Source organism: Vombatus ursinus, unplaced genomic scaffold, assembly GCF_900497805.2.
Source record: "Vombatus ursinus unplaced genomic scaffold, bare-nosed wombat genome assembly UNPS02014935.1, whole genome shotgun sequence".
Lineage (NCBI taxonomy): Eukaryota > Metazoa > Chordata > Mammalia > Diprotodontia > Vombatidae > Vombatus > Vombatus ursinus.
The window spans coordinates 1,161,060-1,179,633 of record NW_020954713.1 but is presented as its reverse complement, the minus strand read 5'-3'; positions in this window follow the sequence as shown (position 1 = coordinate 1,179,633).

Below are 18,574 nucleotides of genomic sequence, written 5' to 3'. Positions count from 1 at the left end.
GGTGACCCAGGGTTGAAAGAAATTTGCATTTTGGGATGATGTGACAAAACTCTTCATGGTCTTTTCCCAACCCTCCTCCCTTGATGGGGGTGACAGCAGTTAAAAGAAGGCTCAACTTGCAGTTTGTTCTTTCTTCCTTTGACTCTCCAGGGGACGTCAAGTAACTATGAGACTTCCAGTGAGGGGGGCAGCATAGTGGTCACTGTGCCCATGAGGAAGTCACTTCAGAGGGATTCAACCGAGGCAAATTTACATCCAGACCGCCAGTTGCCTTTTTTGCTTTTGTGTTTGTTCTAGACAGCTAAATGTGGCAGTGAATACAATGCTGGACCTGGAGTCAGGAAGACCTGAGTTCAAATAAAACCTTAGATACTTACTAGATGTAGGACAGGGCAGCTAGGTGACACAGCAGATAGAGCACTGGTCCTGGAGTCAGGAAGACTCATCAACCTAATTTCAAATCTGGCCTCAGACATTTACTAGTTTTTGACTCTGGGCAAGTTACTTAGCCCTGTTTGCCTAGTTTCCTCATCTGTAAAATTAGCTGGAGTAGGAAACAGCAAACCACTCCAGTGTCTTTGCCAAGAAAATCCAAAATGGGGTCACAGCTGAAAACAACTGAACAACAAAGCTGTGTGATCCTGGGCAAGTCACTTAACCTCTGCCTGCCTCAGTTTCCTCATCTGTAAAATGGGGATAATAATCACACCTACCTCCCAGAGTTGTGAAGATAAAATGAGATAATACTTGTAAAGTGCTTTGCAAAAGTATGATATAAACACTAGTTGTTGTTATCATTATTGTTATTCTTTGATCACAGATGAATGAGTGACCAGGACAGACGTGACCAGGATTGGAGGTGATTTTATGAGTGTGAGAAATCTTGGGCCCTGTCTGGTCAGGCCTGAATGGCAGCAGGAGAGGGGACCCAGGCAACCATTCTACTGCTTGTGAAGAAGATGGTCACTGACAAAAGGACTGGCCCAAATCTGGTCATTTTATTAGTCAATGTATACCAGGGGTTGTTTGGACAGTATAGAGCCAAATTTTACATTTCATGTAAAATGTCTTAGTCCTGCAAAATACTTTGTATTCTAATGAGGTTTCATTAATCTTCTAGCAGATTTTCATAGTAATAATAGTCACGTTACTCCATCCCACTTTAAGTCATTTTGTTAATGTATTTTGTCATGATTAGCCATCTTTTTGTGTTTGGAAATAAAGTACCTGTTTTATACCTGATTCATATCATACATTTAATATCTTTTGGGGAAACCCTAGATGTGAGCTATAATCTAAGCTACAAGTAAATTTGTCCTGAGTTGGCGGGGGTGGGGGGCTGGTGTGTTAACAAGCCAAAGAATATAAGAAAAAGAGAGCTAGCCTTCTTTTCATTACAGGCTGGACTCCCCCAGGACCAAACCAATCCAAAGCACATGTCTGGGTCTAGAACAGTGGAGAAGGGAATGATGCAATACTCCGGTCCCTGTTGACACCCAGAATTGGTTTTCAAAGAAATCTTCCTAAATTGGGCTGCTTCAGAAGGTGGGGAGTAAAAATAGCCATATGAAAAAATGCTCTAAATCACTAATAATTAGAGAAATGCAATTAAAATAACTATAAAGTACTACTTCGTATTCATCAGCTTGGCTAAGATGACAAAAAAGGAAAATGACAAATTCTGAAGGGGATATGTGAAATTAGGTATACTAGTTCAATCACTCTGGAAGTTAATTTGAAAGTATGCCTCAAAAGCTATTAAATTGAACATACCCTTTGACCCAGAGATGCTATTATTTGGTTTATAACCCAGAGACCAAAGAAAGAAGAAAAGGACGTATATACACAAAAATATTTACAGCAGCTCTTTTTGTGATGGCAAATAATTAGAAGCTAAGAGGATGCCCATTAATTGGGGAATGGCTGAATAAGTTGTGGCATATGAATGTGATGGAATACTATTGTGCTATAAGAAATAATGAAGGGAATGGTTTCAGAAAAATCTAGGAAACTTTGTATGAACTGATGCAAAGTGAAGTGAGAAGAATCAGGAGAACAAGTTACACAGTAACAGCAATATTGTAAAGATAATCAACTTTGAAAGACTTAGTAACTCTGATCAACACAATGACTCACCACAATTCCAAAGGACTCCTGATGAAACATGCTATCAACATCCTGATGGAGATCTAATGCAAATTGAAGCTTAATCTTTGCTCTTGGGGCAAACTAGGTGGTGTAGTAGGTAGAGCACTGGCCCTAGAGTCAGGAGGACCTGAGTTCAAATCCAACCTCAGACACATGATGCTAGCTATGTGACTCTGGGCAAGTCACTTAACCCTGATTGCCTTGCAAAACAAAAAAAAAAACTTTGCTCTTTCTTTTTTTTTTTTTTCCTGGAACAAGGCTAATGTGGAAATTTGTTTCACATGACTGCACATATTTCTAATGGTTTTTTTTTTCCTTCTCAATGGGTGGGGGAGTGAGAGGGAAGAGAGACAGAATATGAAACTGAAAATAAATTGAAAATAAATAAGTAGAAGATGTGATTGAAAAAATGACAATATATAGCCTTGTTATACTCCTTTTCCAATCTTAAACCAATCAATTGCTCCGTGTTTGGTTCTAACTGTTGTTTCTTGGCCTGCATACATGTTCCTCAGGAGACAAGTAAGATGATCTGGTACTCCCATCTCTTTGAGGACTTGCCACATTTTATTGTGATCCATACAGTCAAAGACTTTAGTGTAGTCAATGAAGCAGTAGATGTTTTTCTGGAATCAAAAGCTGGAATTAAGGTTGCTGGGGGAAATATCAACAATCTCAAATATGCAGACAATACCACTCTGATGGCAGAAAGTGATAAAGAATTAAGAAGCTCCTTGATGAAGGTGAAAGAGGAGAGTGTAAAAGCTGACTTAAAGCTCAACATCAAAAAACACTAAGATCTTAGTAACTGGTCCCATCACTTTCTGGCAATTAGAGGAGAAGAAATGGAAGTAGTGTCAGATTTTATGTGCTTGGGCTCAAAGATCACTGCAGACAGTGAATGCAGCCATGAAATTAAAAGATGCTTGCTCCTTGGAAGGAAAGCTATGGCAAATTGGACAGCATACCAAAAAGCAGAGACATCACCTTGCCAACAAAGGTCTGTATAGCCAAAGCTTTGGTTTTTCCACTAGCAAGGTATGGCTGTGAGAGTTGGACTATAAGGAAAGCTGAGCACTGCAGAATTGACACTTTTGAATTGTGGTGCTGGAGAAGACCTTTTTTTTTTAAAAAAAAATTATTTATTTTTAATTTTCAACATTCACCTTTATAAGATTTTGAGTTCTAAATTCCCCCGCCTTCCTCCCTTCCCTCCCTTCCCAAGATGGCTTGCAATCTGATATAGGCTATACATGTACAATCATCTTAAACATATTTCCACATTAGTCATGTTGTGATAGAAGAATCAGAACAAAAGGGAAAAACCATGAGAAAGAAAGAACAAAAAATAAACAAACAAAAAAAAAAGAGAAAATAGTATGCTTCGATCTGCATTCAGACGCCACAGCTTTTTCTCTGGATGTGGGTAGCATTTTCCATCATGAGTCTTTTGAAATTGTCTTAGATCATTGCAATGCTGGAGAAGACTTTTGAGAGTCCCTTGGACAGCAAGGAAGTCAAATCAGTCAGTACTTAAGTTAATTCAGCCTACTCACTGGGAGGTCAAATACTGAAGCGGAAGCTTAAATACTTTGGCCCCTTTATGAAAAGACAGGATTCATTGGAAAAGACCTTCATCTTGGGAAAGATTGAAGGCAAAAGGAAAAGGGGACATCAGAAGATGGAATGAATAGATAGTGTCATGGAAACATAAAACATGAATTTGGACAGATGTCCAGAGGTACTGGAGGATAAAAAAGCCTGGCATGCTATGGTGCATGCGGTAATGAAAAATAAAACACAACTGAACAACTGAACAAGAAAAGAAATGAAGATATGGAGTTGCACAAGAAATCGGGGTCTTCAAGAAAAGGCTCCATGAAAAGTCTGGCAAAGGGCAGTCTTGTTCAGATACAGGTTGGGCTGGAGAGACCTCTAATGTACTTATTCCATTCTAGATGGACAGACAGAGAGCAGAGAGATTCTGAGACAGTTCCCTCCTGCAATCCCTCTCCCCTCCTTCTCTCTGGGGAGGGGGTGGTGGGATCATGCTTCTTCACATACCTCAGAGAGCAAACTCTATTTCTTCTGAACTAGTGGGTCTATACAAAAAAAGGCCTCTGTAGTTTGCCTAAGTGTTTCTTTCTATTGCTCCCTCCCTCTGCCCTTCTCTTTGAAAACTCAGTTATGCTGAACACGACTGTATCTTTCCTACTGTCTGTCAGCCTAGAATGGAAGCCTGCATTTAAAGCTCTTGTCCACTAGCATTTCTTTCCACACTCCTCCACCTCCAAAGTATTTCAGATGTCCCTCTCTCCCCTTAGGGCAAGAAGGAGGTTAATAAAGTCTTTCTTACACCCACGCTTCATTCTGGCCACTTATAGCCTCTTCTGCCCACCTGTACTTGCATCAACATGGCATAGGTATATCGTGGAGCCAGCTCAAGCCAGATTGTAAGAACCAATTGTTAAATTTTCAGTGTGAGCAAACAATGAGGGGTTAATTTATTGTTTTGTTGATTTCTGGATTTAAGAAAGCATGGAAAAAATGTTAATAATACAGGTTAAACTGAAAAGTGTATCCTGCAGTAAAATTTTTTTTTGAGGCCCATTTTTCAAAACATTTGCCAGTACAATGCTGACACGGGATTCTTATAAAGAAGGATACAGCTACAGGTTGTACTAGATGACCTTTGAGGCTTCTTCCCATTCTGAGATTCCTTTATTACGGTAGAATCATGGGAGAGGTCTCTCCCTCGTGCTTATCTGGGGGTGGGATATTGCCCAAATCTTCCATAAAGAGGTTGTCTGTACTATTGGACCAGTTGCCATAGGCCCACCAGCGAGGAACTTGGAAGGGCTGGAGGACAGCACAGGAGAACCCTGGGGAATTGAGACCTCAATCTGACCTCTAGTGGACATTTCCCCAAGCTTTCCTTTTTCTTTAGACTCCCTTTTCCTCTACTGAAAAACAGACACTGTTAGCTGACTCGCAGTTCCACACTCAATATACATACATGTCATGCCCTGTACTTCTTTCCCCCCCCTTGAATAGTTTATTTTTATTTTTCAAGTAATAAGTATTTTTTAAATTAATCTCTCCCTCCCACTACCTCCACATTGAGCAAATTAAAAAACAAAAACAAGATGCTGAAAACAAATCTCTAAAAATACAGCTGCACCGTCCAGCAGAACAGATTCCCACAGTAGTCCTATCTGAGAATGTGTGACTTTTCCTGCATTTTAAGCTCATCACTTCTCTGTCAGGAGGCTGGAGATGTGTTCCATCTTCATTCTTTCAAACTCAGGATTTATCATCATTAGCGTTCTAAAGTCAACATTGTTTTTCTCTACAATGTTACTGTCATTGGACAAATTGTTCTGCTAGTTCTGTCTACTTTGCTTTTCATCAATTTATAAAGGTTCTTACAGATTTTTCTGGAGCAGTTCCTTTAGTCCTTTCTTAGGACACAATAATATTCCATTACATTTATATACCATGATTTGTTTATTCACCTCTCAACAGGACGCCATACCTTGTACTTCCAAGTCTGGAAGGGCCAGCATGGGCTCAAGAGTCTGTTGTCTTTCCAAAGATCCTTCTCCCTACTCCCACCTCTTGGATCCCTGCTCACCGCATTTTCTGATATTTCAATCTGTTGGGCAGCTAGATGACATGTCCATTGACCCTTGGTATGCCTCTTCTCCTGCATCAAGGGCTTAGTCCAGTTAGATACAGCCCAGGAGTATTCTGGAGTCACCTCTACCTCACTAGCAACAGCCAATTGTTAAATTTTCAGTGTGAACATTTATATCTCAGAAATTACAAGTGTTTCAGATCAGGGTTTGATGTATTGTTTTGTTGATTCTCCACCCCTGGGCCCTAGATTTAAGAAAGCGATGGAGAAAATATTCATAATGAAGATTAAATGTAAAAGTATGTGTGCTGAAATACTCATTTTCAGAAAATTGATTATTAAATATTAACCAGTCAATTGTTAATGTTTACCCTGATGCAGCCCCTACGTTTGTCCCAATGATGAAAGCTATGCTCACCTGGTCAGCTGAAAATTTGTCCCAAAGAATAGATGGGAAAAAACACATACATACACACAGACACACACATGCACATGAGAAAATAATACTACGCCAGAAAAGCAGAGAGCAGGGGGCAACTAGCTCTCTTCTCTCCAGATCTCACCAACTCTGCCTTTTCCTTTACACAGATGGTGGGACATTGATCTTCACCAATAAGGAGAGAGTTCCACACCAGTGAGCTCTGGGACTAAGGTTATACACGCATTTCTTTGATGATCCCATGTCCTTTATGCCCTGTCTCCTCTGTAAATCCTTGTTTATGGAGTATTGCAGGCCCACCTTGCACCTCTCCAGTGTCCTCTGGGGGGAACCTCAATATCAATTTTTTTTGTTGTCTTTTTTTTCCCTTTTTTTGGTGAGGCAATTGAGGTTAAGTGACTTGCCCAGAGTCACACAGCTAGTGAGTGTTATGTGTCTGAGGCCGGATTTGAACTCAGGTCCTCCTGACTCTAGGGCAGGTGTTCTATCCCCTCCGTCACCTAGCTGCCCCTCAAAATCAATTATTTGGAGACTGTAGTGTTGAATGGCCAGGGATATGTCACTAAATGTATAGGTATTTGTTTCAGGAACATGGCCTCGGAGGTCCCTTCTAGCTCTTTATGGGCTTATGATCCCCAACAAGTGATTATTCAGTCTTTACTTGAATATCACTAGTGAGAGGGAACTCCCTACTTCTGCAGCCATTCTGTTCCACTTCTGGATAATTCTAATTATGAAGTGGAGCCAAAATCTAGCTTCTTTGAAACTTCTGTCCATTGTTTGGAGTTCTGCCCTCTAGGGCCAAACAAAACACATTTAATCTCTCTTTTATATGACAGCCTTTCAAATTATTGAAGACATCTCTCAAGGCCCACCTACCTAGCCATCTTTTCTTCTTCAGGCTAAATAAACATTTCCAGTTCTTCCAACTGACCCTCTTGTTCTATGATCTTGAAGTTTTTGCTCTGCTGGTTGCCTTTTATCTTATCAATGTCCTTCTTAAATCATAACACCCTGAACTGAACATAGAATTCCAAATGTGGTATGGCTAGGGCAGAATATGGTGAGATCATTACATCCATCTTCTGGACACTCATATCTTCAAATGTAGTCCAAAATTGTATTGATTTTTTAAAAATTAATTTATTTTTAGTTTTTGACATTTACTTCCACAAGATTTTGAGTTCCAAATTTTTTCCCCATCTCCTCCTGCCTACCCCAAGATGGCACAAATTCTGATTACCCCTTCCCCTAATCTTCCCTCCCTTCTATCACCTCCCCTTCTCTTATCCCCTTCCTCTTCTATTCTTCTGTAGGATAAGATAGATTTCCATACCCCATTGCCTGTGTATCTTACTTCCCAGTTTCATGTAAAAACAATTTTTAACATTCGTTAAAACTTATTCATTAAAACTTTTAAAACTTTGAGTTCCAAATTCTCTCCCTTCTTCCCTCCCCACCCACCCTCATTTAGAAGGCAAGCAATTTGGTATAGGTTATGCATGTGTAGTCATGCAAAACACTTCCATAACAGTCAAAGACTAACTATATTTCCTTCCATCCTATCCCCCAACCCCGTTTATTCTATTCTCTCCTTTGACCCTGTCCCTCCTCATAAGTGTTTGTTTTTGATTACCCCCTCCCCCAATCTGTCCTCCCTTCTATCACCCTCCTCCCTCTCTTATCCCCTTACCCCTACTTTCCTGTAGGGTAAGATAGATTTCCATACCCAATTGAGTGTGTATGTTATTCCCTCCTTAAGCCAAATCCAATGAAAGTAAGGTTCACTTGTTTCCTCTCACCTCCCACCTCTTCTCCTTCATTATAAAAACTTTTTCTTTCTTCTTTTATGTGAGATAATTTACCCCATTCTACCTCTCCTTTTCTCCTTCTGTGCTGGTCGGGCCGTGCACTCTCCTTCTAACAGGAGCAGGCTGCCAGGGTCATACTTACCAGTCTTCGGAGCCCACCTGGATAAACATAGAGACGAGCCGATCGGGAGGTGCAAGCACTCGAACTTTATTCAGAGGCCATCACAGCAAGGCCAAGCAGGAAAGCAAGAGCAGGAGCAAGAGCAAGAGAGAGCGAGCTCCGACCCCTACCGCCCCTATATACCTTCCTAGCCCCTCCTCCTCAGCCCGCCTACCAGTGAATGATTGTAGGATCAGATACCAGAAGGGGATGTCTGGGGTTAGCACTGCACCAAGGGAGAGGACGTGACAAAGGAAGCTAGGCCCGGATACCGGAAGGAGACGTCTGGGGTTAGTGCTGCACCAAGGGAGAGGACTAGACAAAGGGAGCTCATTCTCTGCCATCCCACTCCCACGTGGCACAGCCCCCTGCCTCAGGAGCATGAGCTCCGGTTACTTCCCCATATCCTGTTCCTACCCCAGTTCACCACAACTCCACATGGCACAGCCCCCTGCCTCGGGAGCGTAAGCTCTGGTTACTTCCTAATATCTTGTCCCTGCCCCATCCTGCCACAACCCCCACGTGGCAGTAGCCAACATCATACAATCCCTCACATCCTTCCCCCAGTATATTCCTCTCTCACCCCTTAATTTTATTTTTTAGACATCATTCCTTCATATTCAACTCACCCTGTGCCCTCTGTTTATATATATATTCCCTCCAACTACCCCAATAATGAGAAAGGTCTCATGAGTTACAAATATCATCTTTCCATGTAGGAATGTATACAGTTCAACTTTAATAAATTCCTTGTGATTTCTCTTTCCTGTTTACCTTTTCGTGCTTCTCTTGAGTCTTGTATTTGAAAGCAAAATTTTCTATTTAGTTCTTGTTTTTTTCAAGAATATATTAGATTCTCTACATCATTGAGTATCAATTTTTTCCCTTCATTGATTACACTCAGTTTTGCTGGGTAGATGATTCTTAGTTTTAATCCTAGCTCCTTGACCTCTCTAATATCATATTCCAAGCCTTCTGATTCCTTAGTGTAGAAGCTGCTAGATCTTGTGTTACCCTGATTGTGTTTCCATGATACTTGAATTGCTTCTTTCTGGCTGCTTGCAATATTTTCTCCTTGACCTGGGAACTCTGGAATTTGGCTATAATATTCCTGGGAGTTTTCTTTTTGGGATCTCTTTCAGGAGGTGATCAGTGGATTGTTTCAATTTCTATTTTACCCTGTGCTTCTAGAATGTCAGGGCAGTTTTCTTTGATAATTTCTTGAAAGATGATGTCTAGGCTCCTTTTTTTTTTTTGATCGTGGCTTTCAAGTACTCCAATAATTTTAAAATTATGTCTCCTGGATCTATTTTCCAGGTCAGTTGTTTTTCCAATGAGATATTTTACAGTCTTCTATTTTTTTAATTGTTTGGTTTTATTTTGTAATTTCTTGATTTCTCAGAGAGTCATTAACTTCCATTTGCTCCATTCTAATTTTTAAGGAATTATTATCTTCAGTGACCTTTTGGACCTCCTTTTTTATTTGGCCAATTCTGCTTTTTAAGGCATTCTTCTCCTCATTGGCTTTTTGGACCTCTTTTGCCATTTGGTCTACTCTTTTTTTAAGGTGTTATTTTCTTCAGTATTTTTTGGGTCTCCTTAAGCAAGCTGTTGACTCGTTTTTCATGATTTTCTTGCCTTACTCTCATTTCTCTTCCCAATTTTTCCTCTACTTCTCTTACTTGCTTCTCAAAATCCTTTTTGAGCTCTTCCATGACCTGAGACCAATTAATATTTTTCTTGGAGGCTTTGGATGTAGGAGCTTTGACTTTGTTGTCTTCTTCTGAGTGTATGTTTTGATCTTCCCTGTCACCAAAGTAAGATTCTATGGTCTGACTTTTTTTGAGCTGTTTGCTTACGTTCCCAGCCAATTATCTGACTATTAAACTCTTTGTTAAGGTAAGTTCTGCTTCCAGGGTGGAGGGTGTACTGTCCCAAGCTTCATGGATTTTGTACAGTTGTTTTCAGAGCTGCTTCTAGGGACCTATAAGTTTTCAGTTCTTCCAAGGTGGTATGATCAAAGGAGAGGTGTTTACTCCTCTCTTGGCCTGTGCTCTGGTCTGTGAGTGACCACAAGCACTCTTCTGCCCTGGAACTGTGAGGAGGGTTCCCTCTCCACTTCTGCCGCAACCTCTGCTATGCCAGTGCTCTTCCTTGCCCCAGGACCACCACCCAGGACTGCGACCCAGATCCAACTATGGACAAAGCAACAGAATCCTGCCTCCGTGCCAGCAAAGAGACCCCTGTAATCTCCTTCTGATGAGTTGTTTGATCCCCTTACCTTCTGTCGGTTGAGAGCTCCAAAAGCAGCTGCTGCTGTTGTGCTAGGGCCTGGGCTGGCCTGTGCTCTTCTCTCCCTCAGGTGTGACTGACCTTTCCTACTGACTTCCTAAGTTGTCTTTGGCATTTGTGGGTTGAGAAGTCTGGAAACCACCACAGCTGCCTGCAATTCATTCCCCCAAGGCCTGCTCCAGATTCACTGGTTCGGGTCTGCGCTGGACTGCTTTCTTCTCCCAGCCTGGAGCAACAAACCTTTCCTGTCGACCCTCCAGGTTGTCTTGACCTGGAAATTTGTTTCACTCTGTCTTTTTGAGGGTTCTGCTGCTCTAGAATTTGTTTAGTGTAATTTTTTATAGGTATTTGGAGGGGTTTGGGGGAGAGCTCAAGTAAGTCCCTGTCTTTACTCCGCCATCTTGGCTCCTTCACCCTTGATTTTTTTTTTTTAGCTACCATATTGTGTGTATTGTTGATGCTTACTGAGCACTAAAACTCCTTGAACCTTGTCAAACTGATGTCTAATCATGCCTCTCTTATCTTATTATCCTCGAAAAACTGGATTTTTGAATCAAAGGATAGAACTTCACATTTCTCAAATTTAACAAGCATTTATCAAGTACCTAGTGTGTGCCAGGCACTAGGGAAAGAAAGAGAGAAAATACAAGGGGAAAAACATCCATAGTAATGAGGAAGAGGAGGAGGAAGAGAAGGCAGAGGAGGAGGAGAAGAGAATAAGTACAGGGAATCAGGAGTGGAATAGGAGCTGAATCTGTCCAGCTGTTCCCCAATCGATATTCACTTCTTAGTTTCCAGATCTTTGCCACCACGAAAAAACACTGATACATTTTTGCATTTATATAAAATATTCCACTCCTGGTTATGCTTCTTAATTTCTTCAAACTTTGACGCCATGACTGCCTCTTTCCATGGAACTTTCCTTTGCCATGCCAACTCTCTTCTCCCAGTTTATTCAAGGGCCTCCATTTTGGGGACAGAATGGGCCCAGGTGGCCATGAATGCTTCCCCTCCCAACAGTGCTCTGCACTCTTCAGTCTTCATCAACTCTCTCCTTACCTTTTCAATTCTCTTTTATGTGCTGTCTTCCCTCATTACAACATAAGCTCCTTGAGGGCAGGAAGAAAACAAAAATCCCCAGTACTTAGCACAGTGTCTGAAGCTGTAAGTACCCCTTCCCTCCCCCATTGAGAAAATGAGAAAACCAAAACAAATCTGGTCTCAGACACTTAGTAGCTGTGTAATCTTGGGTAAGTCACTTAACTGCTGTCTACCTGTTTCCTCATCTGTAAAATGGAAATAATAATAACACCAACTTCCCAGGGTTGTTGTGAGAACCAAATGAGGTAATATTTATAATATGCTTTGCAGACCTTAAAGAGCTATAGAAATGCTAGTTATTGCTATTATGTACTTGTTTCTATTATGTGCTTGTTTCTATTGCCTCTTTGCCTGACTGATCCTTTGTCCTTTTCTTCTGTCTCGATCCCATTGGGTTATAGACTAAGTCACGGTATGGCTGGGCCGAGAGTGTAGGGTTTAAGTCCATGTCACATAAAGATATGTTGAAGAACCTGGGGAAAAGAAAAGATTTAGGGTGAACTTGACATCTGTCAAGTATCTGAAAGGCTGACATGTAGAAAATGAATTAGCCTTGCTCTGCTTGGTCCCAGAGAGCAGAACCAGGAGCAATGAATGGAAACCACAAAGAACCAAATTTAGCCTGTAAGTGAGGTCAAAACTTTCTGACAATTAGTGCTGCCCAAATGTGGATGGAATAGGCCACTTTGCAAGGCAGTCAGTGGGCTGTTTTTCACTGTAGGGTTTTCAAGTAAAGGCAGGATGACCACTTGATGGACATGTGGTAGAGAGCATCCTTGACCAAGTACAAGCCGGACTAAGTGGCTTCTGAAGTCTTCTCCTACTTTGAAATTCTGGGATTCTATAATGTTTGATAAATGAATGAACAAATTTGTTTCTCCCTCCCAAATAGGAGGAAAGAAAGTGTGTCTTCTCAAGCTTCACCAGTAGGTGATGCCCTCTGACACCTAAAGGTATATTTCCCAACCCCCCCCCCCCCAGCTCCAGGTGGAGGGTTAAATATTTAAATTCTCTACTGTTGCACTCTCAGACCTCCCCCCAACCCCACTCAGAGGGCCTGGACTGAAAGGAAGGAGTTAGGGAATAAAGAGGCAGCTGTGATTATAATAGTGCTCTGGGTACTAGTCCCAGCACTGGCATTTACTGTCTGTGTGACTTCAGGTAGTGGGTACTGTTGCTGGGGGTGCAAGGAAAAAAATGAAGCAGCTCCTACTCTCGAGGAGCTTATATTCCATCAAGAGAAGCAACACATTCTCATATAAGTAGAGACAATATTTATAGGATGTATTTCCCCCCCAGGGAGAGATATTAGCATCTGGGATTTAGGGCTCAAGAAAAACCTTATGCAGGGTGTACTTGGTACACAGTAGGCACTCAATACTTGTTGGTTGGTTGGTTGGTTGATTGATACAGAAGGTGGCACCCAAACAGAACTTTGAGGATAAGTAGGGATTCTTAGAGGAAGAGGTAGGGAAGGAGTTGGAATGTATTCCTAGTTATGGGAGATAACCCCCTGTGCAAAAGCATTGAGATTGTGAGGAATAGGAAGAGGAAAGTTTGGCTGAACCACAGAGTAAATGAAGGGGAGTAACTAATGTATAACAAGCCTGGACAGGTAGGTTGGAGTCAAACTGTGAAGAACTCTAAGGACCAAAGCAGAGAATTTGCATCTGATTCTAGAAGTCATAGGAAGCCACTTACAAACCGAAATCCATCTTCTCTCCCTCTCACCCCTTCCCTCCCCCATTGAGAAAATGAGAAAACCAAAACAAATCTGGTCTCAGACACTTAGTAGCTGTGTAATCTTGGGTAAGTCACTTAACTGCTGTCTACCTGTTTCCTCATCTGTAAAATGGAAATAATAATAACACCAACTTCCCAGGGTTGTTGTGAGAACCAAATGAGGTAATATTTATAATATGCTTTGCAGACCTTAAAGAGCTATAGAAATGCTAGTTATTGCTATTATTTATAGTCAAGCAAAGCAAATTCCCACATTGGTCATGTCCAAAAGAAAAATATATCTCAATCAGCACTCTGAATCTGTTAACTATATGCAACTCTGGAGGTGGATAGAATGTTTCATTATGAGTCCTTTGGAATTGTAGTTGGTCATTGCTTTGATCAGAATTCCTGAGTCTTTCAATGTTATATTATTTTTATTGTATAAATTGTTCTCCTGATTCTGCTCACTTCACTATGCATCAGTTCACACAAGTCTTTCCAGGTTTCTCTGAAACTACCCGCTTCATCATTTCTTACATCACATCACAATAGCATTCCATTACATCCATATACCATAACTTGTTCAGTCATTCCCCAATTAATAAGCATCCCCTCAGTTTCCAATTTTTTGCTACCATAAAAAAAGAGCTGCTATAAATATATTTGTACATATGGATCCTTATCCTCTTTCTTTGAGTTATAGACCTAGTAGCAATATCACTGCATCAGCTGGTATGTATAGTGTAATAGCTTTTGGGAGCATAGTTTTAAATTGTTTTCCAGAATAGCCAGACCAGTTCACAAATTCACCAACACTATGTTAAAGTATCTGTTTTTTAACAATCCTTCTAGCATTTTTCATTTCTTTGTTTTGCTCAACCCTGCCAATCTGATGAACCTCAGAGTTGTTTTAATTTATATTTCTCTAATTATTAGAGATTTTGATCATTTTTTTATATGGCTATTGGTCACTGAGATTTCTTCCTCTGAAAAATGCCCATTTATATTCCTTGGGCCATTTATCAATTGGGGAATGTCTCTCATTCTTATAAATGTGAATCAGTTCCCTATATATCTTAGAAATGAGACCTTTATCAAAGAAACTTGCTGCCAAGAATTTTTTTTCACCATATATCTTCTACCAGCTAGGTGGCACAGTGGAAAGAGTGTTGGGCTTGGAGTCAAGAAGAAATCTAGCTTTACACACTTGCTAGCTATGTGACCCTGGGCAAGTCACCTAACCTCAGTCTGGCTGTTTTCTCAACTATAAAATAGGGATAATAATAGCACCCACCTTGAAGGGCTTTGAGGATCAAATGTGAAAGTATTTGTCAAAAAACAGCACAGTGAGTGTCACATAGTAAGTGCTTTATAAATGCTTATTTCCTTTTCTTCTCATTTTAACTGCATTGGTTTTGTTTGTGCAAAAACTTCAATTTTATTTCATCAAAATTGTCTGTTTTGCCTTCTGTGATCCTTTTTATCCTTTGTTTGGTTATCAACTCTCCCTCTATCCATAGATCTGACATAATTTCTTCCATGTTTCTCAGATTTGCTTATGATGTCACCCTTTATGTTTAAATCATTAACCCATTTGGAGCTTATCTTGGTATATGACATGAGGTGTTGGTCTATACCTAGTTTCAGCTGGACTACTTTTCAGTTTTCCCAACATTTTTTGTCAAATAGTGAGTTCTTGCCCCCCCCCAATAGCTAGGATCTTTGGGTTTATCAAACACTGTACTTGTTTGCTTCTGTATATTGTATACCTAATCCGTTCTATTGAGCAACATCTCTATTTCTTAAGCAGTAACAAATTGTTTTGATGATTATTGCTTTGTAGGATACTTTGAGATCTGGTACAACAGAGGCCCCTGTTCCTTCACACTTTTTTCATTCTTTCCCTTGATATTCTTGACCTTTTGTTTCTCCAGATGAATCTTTTTATTTTTTCTAATTCTATACAATAATCCTTTGGTAGCTTGATTGCTGTGACACTGATAAGTAAAATTAATTTAGGTGATATTACAGTTTTTATTATATTGACTTGGCCTACCCATGAATGATGAATACTTTTCCAACTATTTAAATCTATCTGTATTTATATTAAGAGTGCTTTGTAATTGTGTTCCTATTTCACTGAAATTTATGAAGCAAGGGAGTGACGTGATCAGAATATTGTGCGTTCAGAATATCGCTTTGGCAACTGCAGAGAAACTAGATTTCAGATGGGAGAGACAGGGTAGAGAGAACAGTTGAGACTCTGTAGGCCTCAGCTTTCCTCTATGTCAAAGAAAAGGGTTGTACTCCATGAACTGTAAGATACCTTTCACCTCTGACATTCCTGTGATTGTTAGCAGAAACAGGGAGAAACAGGACCAGTCTGTTTAGAGGCTAGAAGAGGTAGTGAAGCATTTTATGGTTGACAAAAATTTGCTACAGATCATCCAAAAATCACAGTCCTTCTGGGTTTGGAAGAAGAATTGCTGCCTGACATTATCAGTCCTTTTGTCTGAATTTCTGTAGGTGGGGGTTCTTAATCTGGGGTCTGTAAAGTTTTTTTTTTTAATTGTTTTTCAAAAACTGAATTTCAAAAATTGGTTTCTTTTGTAATCCTCTGAATTTCATTTTATACACTAAAAAATATTATGAGAAGGGATTCAGAGTCTTTACTAGGCTGCCTAAGGGATCCATGACAAAAATGGTTAATAACTTCTGCTGTAGAGAGAGCCTCCCTGGAATGAAAGATCTTTTTTTTTTTGAACTTCTCAGATACAAGTACAAGTTTAATAGTAGAACATTTAAGTGTGAAAAGTTCCTTAATTCAGGGGGCAGCTAGGTGGTGCAGTGGATAAAGCACCAGCCCTGAAGTCAGGAGGACCTGAGTTTAAATCCAGGCTCAAACCAAACACTTGACACTTACTAGTTGTGTGACCCTGGGCAAGTCACTTAACCCCAACTGCCGAAAAAAAAAAAGTTCCTTAATTCATATCATACACAAACTTACAGAGTAGGAAGGCTCTCCACCATTACTGAGTAATTCAAAGCAGGGCATGTTGGGGTCTCCTGTATGCAAGACATGCTGGGAGGATGGAGGTGATGGGGCAGCCTTTTCTTCACACACCACCTGCATCAACTGAATTGAATCTCCTTCCCATATCCACAATTGTTTCTACATCATTTCTCTGATCCCATTCCCTCCTAGCTGTCCATTTATGTCAGCCCCATCTCCCCACAATGCTTGCTCAGATCCGCATTACTGGGGTAACTAAATTCTACTGTATATGTCATCAGAAGGTCAATCATTTATTTGTTTTGAGGGTTACCAAGTACTTTCTGAGCTAGGAGGGATTTTAGAGGCTGCCTAGGCTAATGTCCCTTATTCTATACCTGAGGAAACTGAGGCCGACAAAGGAAAAGGGACTTATTCAAGATTATAAAATCTAGTCAGCCTCAGTCCTCTGTCTCCAAATTCAAGGTTTGATCACTGCTTTTCAGCTGGTGACTTGGCAGCTCAGCTTAGAGAAGAGGTATTATGGTAAAATAGAAAAGTCAAGTCACCCCAAAAAGCATTTATTAAGCACCTACTATATACCAGGCACTGTGGTAAGTACTGGGTACAAATACGAGCAGAAAGATAGTTCCTGTCCTCAAAGAGCTTACATTCTCAGGTGGGGGGGGGAGAAGGGGACATATGAAAGGGAACTGAAGGGCAGCTGGGTGGCACAGTGGATAGAGCTCCAGCCTTGGAGTCAGGAGGACCTGAGTTCAAATCTGGCCTCCGACATTTGACACTTACTAGCTGTGTGATCCTGGGCAAGTCACTTAACCCCATTTGCCTCACCCCCCTCCCAAAAAAAAGAAAGAAAAAGAAAGGGAACTGAAAAGCAGGAAGAAGCTTACCTGTAAGGGGAATGATAGAGACTAAGTCTGGTGTGTCAAACATGGCTGGCCTGGGTGGTTTCCCTAAAATAGAGGTTCTGGGAGGAACAAGAAAGTCAGAGGAATGGGACACAGAGGTGAAGCGTGCTTCCAGGGTGTGCAGGCTTTCGTGGGGTGATAGAGAACATACAGAGAGACAAGAGAAGAGCCTGGGCAGGAATGAGAGATTGAATGCATAAAATGGATAAAAGCTCAGGCCCTGGAGGCCGGAAGATCTGAGTTAAAATATGTGCCTTAGATACTTACTAGCTATGTGACCCTGGGCAAGTAATTTAACCTCTCTCAGCCTCAGTTTTTCCATTTGTAAAATGGTAGTAATGAAATAGAGCTTCTTCAAGATGGGTGAAGGATTGAACACGGAAAGTGAGTGGGGGGAAAAGGAATAAGAATTTATATAGTTCCTATTATGTGAGAGGGAGTGCACAGGTATTCAGGGAAGACTTGTACTTCTGGTGTGACAGCTGCCAAGTGCTTTTTCGGGGCTGCTTTCCACCTTTAGTGTCTACCTGCCACCCAACTCTCACCTGTAGCTCCAAGAATCTGTAGCATGTGCAGGGGACACACCCCAGTAAACCATTTTGGCAGACTGGCTAAATCAGATTGAGAGTAACTGACAGGCCTCAAACCTATCGGTGAGTTACGGGGTTGTCTACCTCAAGCATGTGAAGACTTCCCCCAGCAGAATGGGCAGATGTTTGTTCCAATGGGCCTGAAGGCAGTGGAAGCAGGTGCTGTGGAGTGCTTAGAGCTTGGTTAGACATCAAAGATGCCAAGGTCATCCGCTGCATCACGAGCCATCGCCAGTTGTCTTGACTTTTGTCTTGGCGCTGAACTCTGATGACTTTGTGCACCTTCGCCTCACTTAAGTCCAATTTATGCCTCAGTCAAAAGACATTACCCGTACCATGTTACCATTTTTACCTATCTCAAAGTCCTGTGGCATCAGGCAAATGGGCAATGGGCAAACAGTGAGGATACTCTGAGAGCTGTAGTCACAACCCTGCACATAGGCGGCCAGGCCATAGGGTCCTCTTCTTACTGGACTGAAGCAGCGGTGGCATTCAGTAGCCCCTGGATATCGGAGCAGCCTTTTTTAAGGACCAAAATTGTCTGCTTCACCTAACCTAATCCTGGCTTACCACAGCAGGCAGGGATCCTACCCTGTGGTTGAAACAAAAAAAAATGTATAAAAACTTTTGCAAAGATGATTCCACTCATCATCAGTACATAAAATGTGTACGTGCTTATGGATAACACTAAATCCAGTAGACCTGAAAGACAATCAGCTCTAGCTGAGAGAGAACTCAGCAGGTTTCCCA